The sequence below is a fragment of the Lolium rigidum genome, chromosome 1, assembly GCF_022539505.1.
Source record: "Lolium rigidum isolate FL_2022 chromosome 1, APGP_CSIRO_Lrig_0.1, whole genome shotgun sequence".
Lineage (NCBI taxonomy): Eukaryota > Viridiplantae > Streptophyta > Magnoliopsida > Poales > Poaceae > Lolium > Lolium rigidum.
In genome coordinates this window covers 188,935,564-188,948,619 of record NC_061508.1, presented here as the reverse complement: position 1 = coordinate 188,948,619, position 13,056 = coordinate 188,935,564, and positions in this window count along the sequence as shown.

Here is a 13,056-nt window from a genome sequence, read left to right as displayed (position 1 = left end):
GGTTAAGATCTCTTATGGGTAAAGCAACACACCTCTGCAGAGTGTAAAGAACCGTGACTGTCACTCCTCGTTCCGGGATTGAGGAACTGCGAACGCGGCCGGAAAGGAGCTCCATGAAGTTCTAGTAAACCGGTGAAGGCTGACGGACATAGCTCTTTGAAATAAAAGCAATCTCTTGAAGAAATGTTTATCAAAACTTGCATTGGTATTAGACTTTCTGGTCTAATATCGTAGCTAGTGCATTAAACACCTCTTATCTATAATGAACTTGTTGAGTACGCTCGTACTCATACCACTCTTAAATCCCATGCTTAGATTGTCCGAACCGTACTGGAGGAGGACTACGACAACAATGAAGGAGCCGAGGTTATCGGCTATGATGCACCTGACCTCTCGGGAGGAGTTGAAGGCGTAGACTACATCATCGTCTACGGATCCGGGGAGGCTTCCGGAGAAGAACAAGCCTAGAGATATCTGAGGAGTAGTAGTAGCCGAGCAGCACAAACTCTTACCATGTAGCTGCTCGATTAAATAAATGTTTTGTTTAAATGAGACAATGGTATTGTAAGTTGAGTTGGGTTCACCTCGAACCCAGGAGATATCCTCTTAGGACCCAAGAGGAGCTCCGAGACGACTTGTGTATGTGTATTGTAATAATATGTGAATGAGTTATGGACCTTGCTATGTTCTGTTGTACTACTCTGAGGGATGTGATATTTGCGGAATGGTACTTCGCGAATGTTATATCAACGACTGGCATACTACAACATGCAGTGGTATGCAGGGTCACCACAGCCTCCCAATGCTCGTAAGTTACTTACATTGATATTAAGCCTTCTTTCCAAGACGGTGATGACTCCACCTCCGCATATGGATCCCCGAGCTTCAAGTGCTTGCTAGTTCAAGTAGAGAACGAGAATGGCACCCAAGTTTGGGTGGAGGTTGCTTTCTGGGAACACAACCTTTGCGAGGATCATCATGTCCTCTTCATTAAGTCTTGTGAAATCACCTCGTGCTTGAAAGTTGTTAGCAATAACATAGTAGAAATAGCGAATTTCAAGGCACTTGATACGTCTCAAACGTATCTATAATTTTTTATGCTCCATGCTTGTTTTACACCAATTCATATATGTTTTGTTCATACTTCGTTGCACTTTTACATGATTTCTGGCACTAACATATTAACAATATGCCACAGTGCCAGTTCCCTGTTTTCTGTTGTTCTTCTATTTCAGAAAAGTTGTACAGGAAATATTCTTGGAATTGGACGAAACCAAATGCGAAGTCAATATTTTACCGAAACAAAGAGGAAGTCCGGAGGCGGGACGAAGTGGTGCCACAGGGCGGCCACACCTGCCCTTGGAGCGGCCTAGGGCTGGCCCGCACCAAGGCATGGTGTGGGCCCCCTAGGCACCCCACCGACCTGAATTCTCCGCCTATTTATACATCTTCTCGGGAAAACCCTGGAGACCTGAGCCAAAATCCACGAAAAGTTCCGTCGCGGCCGCCATCGCCGAACCCATCTTGGGGGGTTCTGAAGCTCTTCCCGGCACCCTGCCGGAGGGGAAAATCATCGCCGGAGGCATCTACATCGCCATGCCCGCCTTCGAAGTGATGTGTGAGTAGTTCATCCCTAGACTATGGATCCATGGCAGTAGCTAGATGGTTGTCTTCTCCACCATGTGCTTCATGTATCGATCTTGTGAGCTGCCCTACATGATCAAGATCATCTTTATGTAATCCTCTATGTTTGGTTTGCTGGGATCCAATGAATATTGTGTACTATGTTAAGATTGATTATATATTCATGTCATATGTTATTTGTGATCTTGCATGATCTCCGGTGCTAGTAGAAACTCTGGCTAAGTGGTACTTGTGACTCCAAGAGGGGGTATTTATGCTCGATAGTAGGTTCATGCCTCTAGTTTTCTAGGAGAGTGACTTTATAACTTCTAAGATTGTAGATGTGTTGTTGCTACTAGGGATAACCCAACAATGTTTTATCCAAGGGTAATTCTATTGTTTACTTTACACACATTGCTTAATGTGATAGTTTGTTGCTTGCAACTTTATACTGGAAGGGGTGCGGACGCTAACCTGAAGGTGGATTATTAGTCATAGACGTAGTTGAATTATGGTCTATGTATTATGTTGTAATGTCCAATACCAAATTATCATAGTAATCATCTTGTCATGTATCGATCGATATTCTGTCAATTGCCCAGCTGTAATTTGTTTACTCAACATGTTATTCCTTTACCGATAAATTCAACTGCAATCATGTTCTGTTTACTTTCTGCAAACATCTCCTTCCATTCGATACGTCTAATCCTTTGTGTTCAGCAAACCGGTGAGATTGACAACCTCAGTGTAAGTTGGGGCTAAGTACTTTGGTTGGGTTGTGTGCAGGTTCCACGTCGTTGGTGACGCCGGTAGTGCGCTCTGCCACTAGTCAGCCAGCAACACCTTCAGAAGTCACGCCTTTCTCCTACTGGTCGATTAAACCTTGGTTTCGTACTGAGGGAAAACTTGCTGCTGTGCTCATCACACCTTCCTTTTGGGGTTCCCCAACAGCGTGTCCGCATACGTCGAGTACACGCCATCAAGCTTGTTTTCTGGCGCCGTTGTCGGGGACCTGAAGAAAAGTTACACCACAGAGATTTCTAACTCCCACGTCAACTACACGCCAGCAAATTGTTTTCTGGCGCCGTTGCCGGGGAGAAAGAGGATTTCTGCAAGGTGAGTCTCTCATCTCTCATCTCTTTACTTTGTTATTGTTTTCTTAGTTTATTTTATTTTGTTTTGTTTGCTTCTTTATATCAAAAACACAAAAAAATAGTTTCTATTACAGCTGTTGTTTATGTTGCTTAGTTTATTCCATGCTTACTTTTCATGTTGATGTTTCTTATTTTTATTTTTCACTAGTTAGGCTTAATGGAAAACAACAACAAAAATTAGAGAACTTTATAGTATTTATCTTGAGTTAGGACATGAAGTGTTCGAAGAGAAAATTAAGAAACCTATGGAACTTTATTTGCATGCTAATCGCAATGTTATCAGTACGAGTTCTTTGAACACAATTATTGCTAATGCTATGCAAAAGTCTAAACTTGGGGTAGCTAGTTTTCATGAAAATGATCTTTTTTCTTCCCCCGCTTTAGAGGAGAAAATTTGCTATGATGATTACAATGATGAATATGATATTTTCAGTCCACCTGCTATTGAGGAGAAAATTAAGTATGATTACAATCTATCTCATATATCTGATGATTATGGTGATGAGAATAATAATGATAGATATTTTGTTGAATTTGCTCCCACTACAATTAATAAGAATGACTATGCTTATGTGGAGAGTAATAATTATTTTATTCATGTGGCTCATGACAAGAATGTTTTATGTGATAGTTATATTGTTGAGTTTATTCATGATGCTACTGAAAGTTATTATGAGATAGGAAAATATGGTTGTAGAAGTTTTCATGGTACTAAAACACCTCTCTATATGCTGAAAGTTTTGAAGATACTCTTGTTTTATCTTCCTATGCTTGTAACTTTGTTCTTTGTGGATCTATTTTCTTACACGATTCCTATGCATAGGAAGTGGGTTAGACTAAAATGTGTTTTCAAATTTGCTTCTTGATGCTTCTTCACTTGAAAATACTTGATGCTGGCTCTTTTTCTGCGCCTAGCTAAAAGGCGTTTAAAAAAGCGATTATGGGAGACAACCCATATTTTGTTTACAGTAACTTTTCTTTTTTTGAGTCTCCTAAGTTATTACTACTATAATAACCTCTCCTTATCATTTTTATTTCGTTTTTGTGCCAAGAATAGCTTCTAATAGGAAGAAAGTAATGTTTGGAGAAGTTGTTGTCCTGAAAACAAATTCTGTGTTGTTACTATAAAAATTCGTAAAAATAGCCAGAGCAGAATTTTGAGCTTTCATTTTTTATGCATATGCCCCAGGTTATTATGTAACGTTCGTTAGTTGACCACTTTTTGAAATAAGCAACAGAGCATGTTCGGAAATGTTGATCTTTACATGTTGTTCTGTTTTGATAGATTTCTGCACTATCTGCATTCGCCTCTTAAATCTCTTTCTTTTTAAGTTCTTTTGATTAGAGAACTATTTGAAAGGTTGCTAAAGTTTCTTATGCTTTAATATATATTTGATATATGTTAGTACTGAACAAAAGTGGATTCATTTATTTTGATTGTACTAATGCTGCTAATGAAGAATTGTGCGAAGTTTTTGTATGAAGGAAGTTTTCAAGTGTAGGGAGAGAAGAATGATGTGATGAGATGAAGAATGGAAAAAATCTCAAGCCTGGGATGCCCCTTCACCCCAAAGACATATTCATGAGTTACAAGCGTCAAAGCTTGGGGATGCCCAAGACATCCCCTCTTCATTAACAAAGCAACAGGCCATCTCTCTATGCGCTATATTTTTATTGCTTCATACGCTATGTGTTGTTCTTGGAGTGTCTTTATTTTTGTTATTTTTGTTTAATTTTGTTTTGTTTTCTGTAGCATATGTTGGATCCGGGCACATTTGTTTTGGAGAAATACCCGCTCCTTTTTAATTGCATAGAACGCTCTAGTTTTCGATGTCAATGTTCTGCGAGTGTTCTAGTTTTCTGGTATTGCATTTAGTTCTTGTTCTTTCACTTGAATTTTGTTCAGAGCACGTTAATATTCTTTATTTGTGTATGATTATCTCTCTGGTCCATATTGTATTTCATCTCCGAGAGTTATTTCAAATAAGTTCAATGGTGTTGGATACGAGTAAAATATTTCATGACTATAGTGATGCAAATGGGAGCTTGTCTAGACTGTGACTTTGGCATGTCATGTTGGATGTTATTCTTGTCATATGCTTAGTATTTATTGTTTTAGGATGACTTGTTTCAAATGGCTGAGAGTGCATAATGTGTCATTAAAAGAATCATGTGTTGTTTCTATCATAAAAATCATAGTATTGTGGTATTCTCCTTTGGTGCTTTATTGGATTGACTTGGCGCATGCTTATACCATGTTATGACTATAACCAGTCAACTAAAGCCTTTATGATCATTTAGTTTTTGATTTGTAATATCACTTTATGCTTTGATTGATAGTGTTTTGTCGCTATGCATGATTATGGCCATTATTGCTCTCTTAGTTGGTCGCTTCCAGTCTTTTTGCTAGCCTTCACCTGTACTGAGTATGAGCTCTACTCGTGCATCCAACCACCAAAAACCAAAGTTGACAATTGTGTCCACCATATCTACCTACATGTGGTATTTCACCGCCACTCCAAAGTAAATTGCTTGTGTGCTACCTTTAAACCTTCAAAAATTATCACATGTTTTGTGTAAATTATAGCTCATGGGAAAGTAGTCTAAAAACTATTGTGGCAAGTACTATGTTTTATGCATTTTTAGTTCTTATAAGTTGCTTGTTGTGTGATAACCATGTTGTCATGGGGAACACCATCAATATGCTTTTATTGAATATCATGTGAATTACTATGCATGCTCATCTTGTTTGAAGTAAGGGAGATTTACCATGAGTTGCAAAGATTTGAGTATGCATATTGTTAGAGAGGAACATTGGGCCGCCAACTAAAGCCATGTTCACATGGTGGAAGTTTCAGCTGGGCAAAAGTCCAAATATCTTTTGTCCTTGCTTTCCTGGTATGGATGTCCAAAAAAGTTGAGATTCATCAAAATTGAGAAATCAAATGAGATCCATCTCCTAAGGACCTTTGTATAGGAGGCAAGGAGGTACCCCTTTGTGACACTTGGTTAAAACATATGTATGCGATGAAAATCCATGGAAGTCCAAGCTAATTAGGACAAGGTGTGAGCACTATTGGTATATTATGCATGAGGCAAGCAAACTTATAGGAAGTAATTATGCATAAGTCATACTATTTATCACTACCATTGACATAAGTAGCACCTCTCAAAATAAATATTTTCAACACTCTTATTGCTTTCAAAATAAAAATCTCTAGCACATGGGTAATCCCTGCTTCCCTCTGCGAAGGGCCTTTTCTTTTACTATCATGTTGATTCTCCACCTTCTACCTTATACACCGATTAAGAGAGCATATTTGTCATTCTTAGTGGAATGTGCATAGTCCCAAAATTATTATTGATTGATTCATGATTGTGCTATTTCTTGCTCTTAAATTACTTGTATCTAGTCACCCTTTGAACTTTGAAGGTGTCTTTGCATTTATGTTTTGCTATTCCATAAGGACATGTTGAGTACCACTTTGTTATGTTTATTCTATGATTATAAACACGCAGTTGCTTTCAATGCACTATTATTCATGATCCTTTGTTTGAGTTACTCTTCATGTTATAACATAGTTGCTAAGTTCAATTGAATTATATCTATCATGCCTATGTTAGAGTACTTAGATCCCAGCTCACAATGCTTTACATTCTTGATCAAGATTGTGTTGGCTTCATGTCACCTCAAAAATTATTTTGTTATCACTTACCTACTCGAGGACAAGCAAGAGTTAAGCTTGGGGATGCTGATACGTCTCAATATCTATAATTTTTGATGCTCCATGCTTGTTTTACACCAATTCATATATGTTTTGTTCATACTTCGTTGCACTTTTACATGATTTCCGGCAATAACCTATTAACAAGATGCCAATAGTGTCAGTTCCCTGTTTTCTGCTGTTTTTGTATTACAGAAAAGTTGTAAAGGAAATATTCTCGAAATTGGACGAAACAAAAGCCGAAGTCAATATTTTACCGAAACAAAGACGAAGTCCGGAGGGGGGACGAAGTGGTGCCACAGGGCGGCCACACCTGCCCTTGGTGCGGCCTAGGGCTGGCCCGCACCAAGGCATGGTGTGGGCCCCTGGGCACCCCACCGACCTGAATCCTCCGCCTATTTGTACATCTTCTCGGGAAAACCCTGGAGACCTGAGCCAAAATCCACGAAAAGTTCCATCGCGGCCACCATCGCCGAACCCATCTCGAGGGGGGGGGGTTCTGAAGCTCTTCCCGGCACCCTGCCGGAGGGGGAAATCATCGCCGGAGGCATTTACATCGCCATGCCCGCCTCCGAAGTGATGCGTGAGTAGTTCATCCCTAGACTATGGGTCCATAGCAGTAGCTAGATGGTTGGCTTCTCCACCATGTGCTTCATGTATCGATCTTGTGAGCTTCCCTACATGATCAAGATCATCTTTATGTAATCCTCTATGTTTGGTTTGCTGGGATCCGATGAATATTGTGTACTATGTTAAGATTGATTATATATTCATGTCATATGTTATTTGTGATCTTGCATGCTCTCCGTTGCTAGTAGAAACTCTAGCCAAGTGGATACTTGTGATTCCAAGAGGGGGTATTTATGCTCGATAGTAGGTTCATGCCTCTAGTTTCCTGGGAGAGTGACTTTATAACTCCTAAGGTTGTAGATGTGTTGTTGCTACTAGGGATAACCCAACAATGTTTTATCCAAGGGTAATTCTATTGTTTACTTTACACACATTGCTTAATGTGATAGTCTATTGCTTGCAACTTTATACTGGAAGGGGTGCAGACGCTGACCTAGAAGTGGATTATTAGTCATAGACGCAGTTGGATTACGGTCTATGTATTATGTTGTAATGCCCAATACAAAATTATTATAGTAATCATCTTGTCATGTATCGATCGATATTCTGTCAATTGCCCAGCTGTAATTTGTTTACCCAACATGCTATTTCTTTATGGAAAGACACCTCTAGTGAACTGTGGACCCCGGTCCTATTTCCTTTACTGATAAATTCAACTGCAATCTTGTTCTGTTTACTTTCTGCAAACATCTCCTTCCATTCGATACGTCTAATCCTTTGTGTTCAGCAAACCGGTGAGATTGACAACCTCACTGTAAGTTGGGGCAAAGTACTTTGGTTGTGTTGTGTGCAGGTTCCACGTTGTTGCTGACGCCGGTAGTCAGCCAGCAACACCTTCAGAAGTCACGTCTTTCTCCTACTGGTCGATTAAACCTTGGTTTCGTACTGAGAAAAAACTTGCTGTTGTGCTCATCACACCTTCCTCTTGGGGTTCCCCAATAGCGTGTCCGCATACGTCGGATGGCGCCATCATCACTCAATAGAATTTGCCCGAGGGAGTGTGATAGGTACTCTCATCCTAGAAAAATACATACTAGGTGAGGGGTTCAAAGTGAAGCATGCATAGCGGTTGGCGGTGGCCCTGTTCTCAAATCCAAAGTGGTTGCACCACTCATGTAAAGTCAAATCATACTCACGTTTCATGAAATGGAAGGATATCCAGTCAACTCTGGGTTGATTCTCCTTAGTGTTGTAGTAGTGGTTCACCGTGTGCTTCAGGGTGCTGAGGAACTCGAGTGTCAAGCCGCGATAGGTGGCGGGCTCCTGAAAACAAAAGTCAAGCAAACCAACATTGTTGTAAAGGGTATTGAAATCATTGAGTGGGCGTAGTTGGTTCAGAATATGGGGGCATGCCCATTTTGTCGACTTGATCTCGCGGTCCTTGAGACGGTTGAAACAGTTGAGATGACGGCGGTCTTCGAACTCGATACCGGGCGAAGCGGGTGTGTCTTCAACCGGTAATGTAGCCTGTGCAGCCATAGCAAGCGAGCGGCTCCTTGTGTTCATCTAAAAATAAATAATTAACGATTTAGTACCTTAATCACATCCTAAAAAAATAACAAGAATAAAAATTTGATCCGATAGAAATAGACATATGATCATCCTCTACACATCTTATAGAAGAATCTCCTCTAAAATTTGCGATCTAGCATGCTCATTAAGGTGATGAAGTTCATAATATGACCTAAGTCTAGATTAATAATGGCAAAAGCTAGAGCATGTATTCGCGGATAAAAAAGTTGGGGATCGGAGGAGAAATGTACCATACTTCGATGGAGTGCGAGGACTCGAATAAAAAACGATCGAGATTGGACATCCAATGGAGTGGGTTTTGAGTTTGGAGGAGGAAGAGAGAGAGATAGAATATGAAAATTTGGTTGCTTACCGTTAGCATATAAAATCAAAAAGTCATTGTTGTATATTTTCGTATCCTCTTTTCCAAAGGATCTCATGAACACTCTTTATTAAAAACAAAAACAAATGAAATAAACAAAACTAAACATTAAACTAAACAATAACTAATAGGAAAACTTATTGATCATGGGTTGCCTCCCATGAAGCGATTCGAGTTAAGGTCAATTAGCTTGACCAAGATGGTGATCACTTAAGTGTTGGAAGTGGAAGACCCACTCCAAAGTAATTAGCTTTCATAGTAATAATCCCATCGTCATCATGTTTGGCCTTCTTCTTTCTAGGGAAGTGTACTAAAAATGGGTCTTTGGATGTAGTCCAGTTCTCACATTCCCTTCATGCAAATTGATTAGAACTTTAATAGTTCTAAGGAATGGCCTTCCAAGGATTATAGGAGCTATAGGATCTTCATGCATGTCTACAATAATAAGATCAATAAGAGCAGTGCATCCTTTAATCTCTACTACAATATTATGTTTTATGCCTACAGCTTGTCTATATATTGAATCAGCTAAGTGCAGTCTTAGCTTAGTTTCTCCTATAAATGTTCAAATACTACCCGGGCATCCAAGGCACCTGAGAGGGGCACATCAATCTGGTTCGTCCAATTGGAGAGCTACAGTAATTTCGTGAACCCACTTTTCACAGCAACCGTTGGATGTAGTAGTTTCTTCTTTCACCTGTGGCTTCTCTCGATATGTCAATGACACCTGGGACCCGGTTTTGTGCGGGGCCGGTTACGAGTGACAGCCGCGGGCGCTCGTCCAGGTCGCTGGTTTCGGTGGTTGTTCCGTGGAGCAGTCAAAACTGAAAACCCTAGATCGGGATCCCTGCCTCATCTCTCCTCCCCAATGGGACGCATCCCTGCTTCCTCCCAATCGGTCGTCTCCTGGCAGCGCGCGATGGCGACATCGGCCGGAATTGAACGGGATGGCGGCGAGCAGTCCTGGAACGGGGCTGTGGCGCCTCGTCTCTTTTCTCCCTCGAGATCGTGCACGGGATTGGCCCAATCCCCACCTCCCACGCCCTCTGCTGCCTCCCCGGCTCGTCTCCTTCCATCCTCGTTCTTCGGTTTTAGCCATGGAGGACGCGGATTAAGTGGCAGCGCAGCACGGGGCTAAGATTTGTTCAGGTTTGGTTTTTCCTCCTCTCTATGTCTCTTCCACTCCGTCTCTCTCTATTCCCACTCCTGTTTCTGCCATGATGAACGGAGGGGGTCGGCTGCAGGGAACGGAGTAGGAGGGCTTGGCCACCATACGTGCTTCCACGACTGCCTACACCACTTCTCGTCTTCCTCCTGGCCAAAATCATGCCTAAAGGTTAGCACTTCAGATTCTCCAGAACCCTATCTTGATCCTCTTTCCTATGGCAGATTTACCTCACTCTTGCCTTTTGAGTTGGTCATGTGCTTGCACGTGTGTATTATTTGCTAGATCTGAAGTATTCTTCACCAAATCGTTCTTTTCTTTCTAGCAAAAAATTTCATGCCTGCATTTTTTAAGATTTAGTTCACACGCATGAGCCTGCATCCCATAGTTATACTGAATTTTTTATTTACACATCTACTTTGCTAAATGCTAAAATTTCCTTATAATATTGACTTGGTTTTCTTACTCGAATGTGTTCTTTGTAGTCTAGAAAGATGCATGTAGGTTGTACAAAAACATATACAAATTGATAATACATATCCACTCATTAGAAAGTTGGTAATGTAATCTAGAGTAGATTTATTTGGTGCTGGAGCCAATAATCTGATTTTCTATATATTTGCATCGCTTTGTGCAATGATGGACTGCTCCCGGAAGAAAGAAGCATCAGCGGGCAGCGCGTAGAAGAGGAAGCGGGTCGGCGGCGTGGAGGTTGCAGGCTGGCGCGGAGAAGAGGCAGCGGCGGGCGACGTGGAGAAGAAGAAGCGGGGCGGCGGGTAGCAAGAAGCAGCGGTGCTGCACGGAGAAGAGGCAGCAGGGCGCGGTGCGGGCAAGAAGCGGCAGCGCCGCCCTGTCTCTTGTACAGGCTGGCCCTGGATGCGGTCAAGAAATAGTGGGGGCGATGCAGACGCTGCCCACGAGCTCGTCCTCACGGAGGGATGCAGTCAAGAAACAGTGGGGGCGGCGCAGACGCCGCCCACGAGCCCGTCCTCACGGAGGACGCTGTATAACACGAGCTCGTCCTCACGGAGGCCGCCGTACGCCTCATGCTTGTCCTCACGGAGGACAAGTCGACTCCGGCGGCCTTTGGCACTGTGCAGGAGATTGAGCCGGCGGTCTACTGGCTAAGAGATTCGGTTTCCCTATCTCCGTCGGTAGCATCCACACCTCCGCATCAGGCTGGACAGGTGGACGGTAATGTTCCTTGGCAGGTTGGAGGCTGGGTTTCTAGGATGTGCACTTGGGGTTAATGACAATACCCAGTTTGGTTGATTTCCTTTGGTTTTTATTGCAGGCAGTGGACGGTTCGGAATGGGAATGGATTGAGCAACAATAGAGTGTTTTCATTGTCCTAGGTGAGCGCTCAGGTTTTGTCAGATTCCTTTCATAGTTATTGCACAAATTTCATGCTTCAAGGAAATAGGAACAATATGGTTTCTCTCTCCCAGATTTGTTACTACCGAGAATGGAATTGTAAAAGAGATGCTATTGTTGTTGTCCCTGTCTAATAGATGACACAATATACATGGTGGTTTGGGCTGGAGCATTGGAGCTCCGACGCTTGTGCCGCTGCGCCCCAAAGTTGTGAAATGGCTTCTACTGGGTATTCCCTCTCTATTCTTTCTTATCAATATCTATCAGGTTGCTGCTATGTATGTCTCACCACTTTGTTTTTTGAGTCAACCACTCTGATATATGAGGTGCAAAATGCGATGAGAGCATAGTAGTACATGTTGGAAGGTTATCATGCCGAATTTGTGGGTGGGTAGATATCTACAAACTATGGAATAGATTAAGTTAATTAGAAACTAGAATAAATGAATTGGCAATGATGTCCTGCTTTCTAATTTGGTTCACAAGGCTTGTATTCCGGTGTGTAGGTCAAGTAACGCTCTGAACGTATGTAATTAGTTCTACATTGGGTCTTTTATTTTTTCCTTGCTTTATCCCTCGACTCGCTGCAAAGATATTTTGTTCTAATTTATGGTGGCATGATCAGTGAATAATAGATGTGCTTAAATTATGGTGTGGGTGATAAGAAAAATTTGCGAATGTAATATATTGGTACTAATGGAAGTTTTTTTTGCAAGTTTAGAGATTGGTTGGTACCTGCCTAATGTTTACACAAAACCCAGAATGTGTACTTTGCATAGACTGGTACTTCATCATATTATTAATCTGCCGGCTTTGATTTGTTCTCTCCATCGAATGAATTAATTGTTCCACCATCAAAATAGGCAATAATGCATGCAAATCGCCAAATGAAATGAATAAATGTTGTGATAGATTCTAGCTACAGATGTGTTCACTTTGATAGTAAACCAACTTTTTTTTTGTTTCCATTGCAGGGGCTAGAAAAGAACAAGCAGGTCAAGTGACTGATTTTTGTAGACATATGTTCATGGGGCTAGAAGGTAAATATGTATGCCCATTTATTTTGCTTTTTTTTCCTCCAGTAATTGAGGTGTTGGATGAGCACATTATTAGTTTGATTTCGATGGTATTTTCAGGTTAAGCCAGGAACAACCTTAGTTGGGGCATTACTGCATAAATATGAAGGTAAATGATCAGCCAACTTTTTTTATTGTATGGCAGATAATATTGTATTTCCGGTTCCTTATATTTACATCACTTTTTGCCTCTGCATCTCACTGTAGTAGATAGTGCCTAACTATATTGCGGTTCTTTTGCATAGGTACTTTTGTCAGAAGGGTAGTGAGAGTGATAGTGGAGCTTGAGAAATCCTTTACGGGAGGGATTTACAACCATAAATCAATGGTCGTCAAATTGTACCACATGCGACATCTCCATTTCATAGATCTTGCTTAAACTATTAGGTGCTGAATTTACAGACAAGAAGCCACG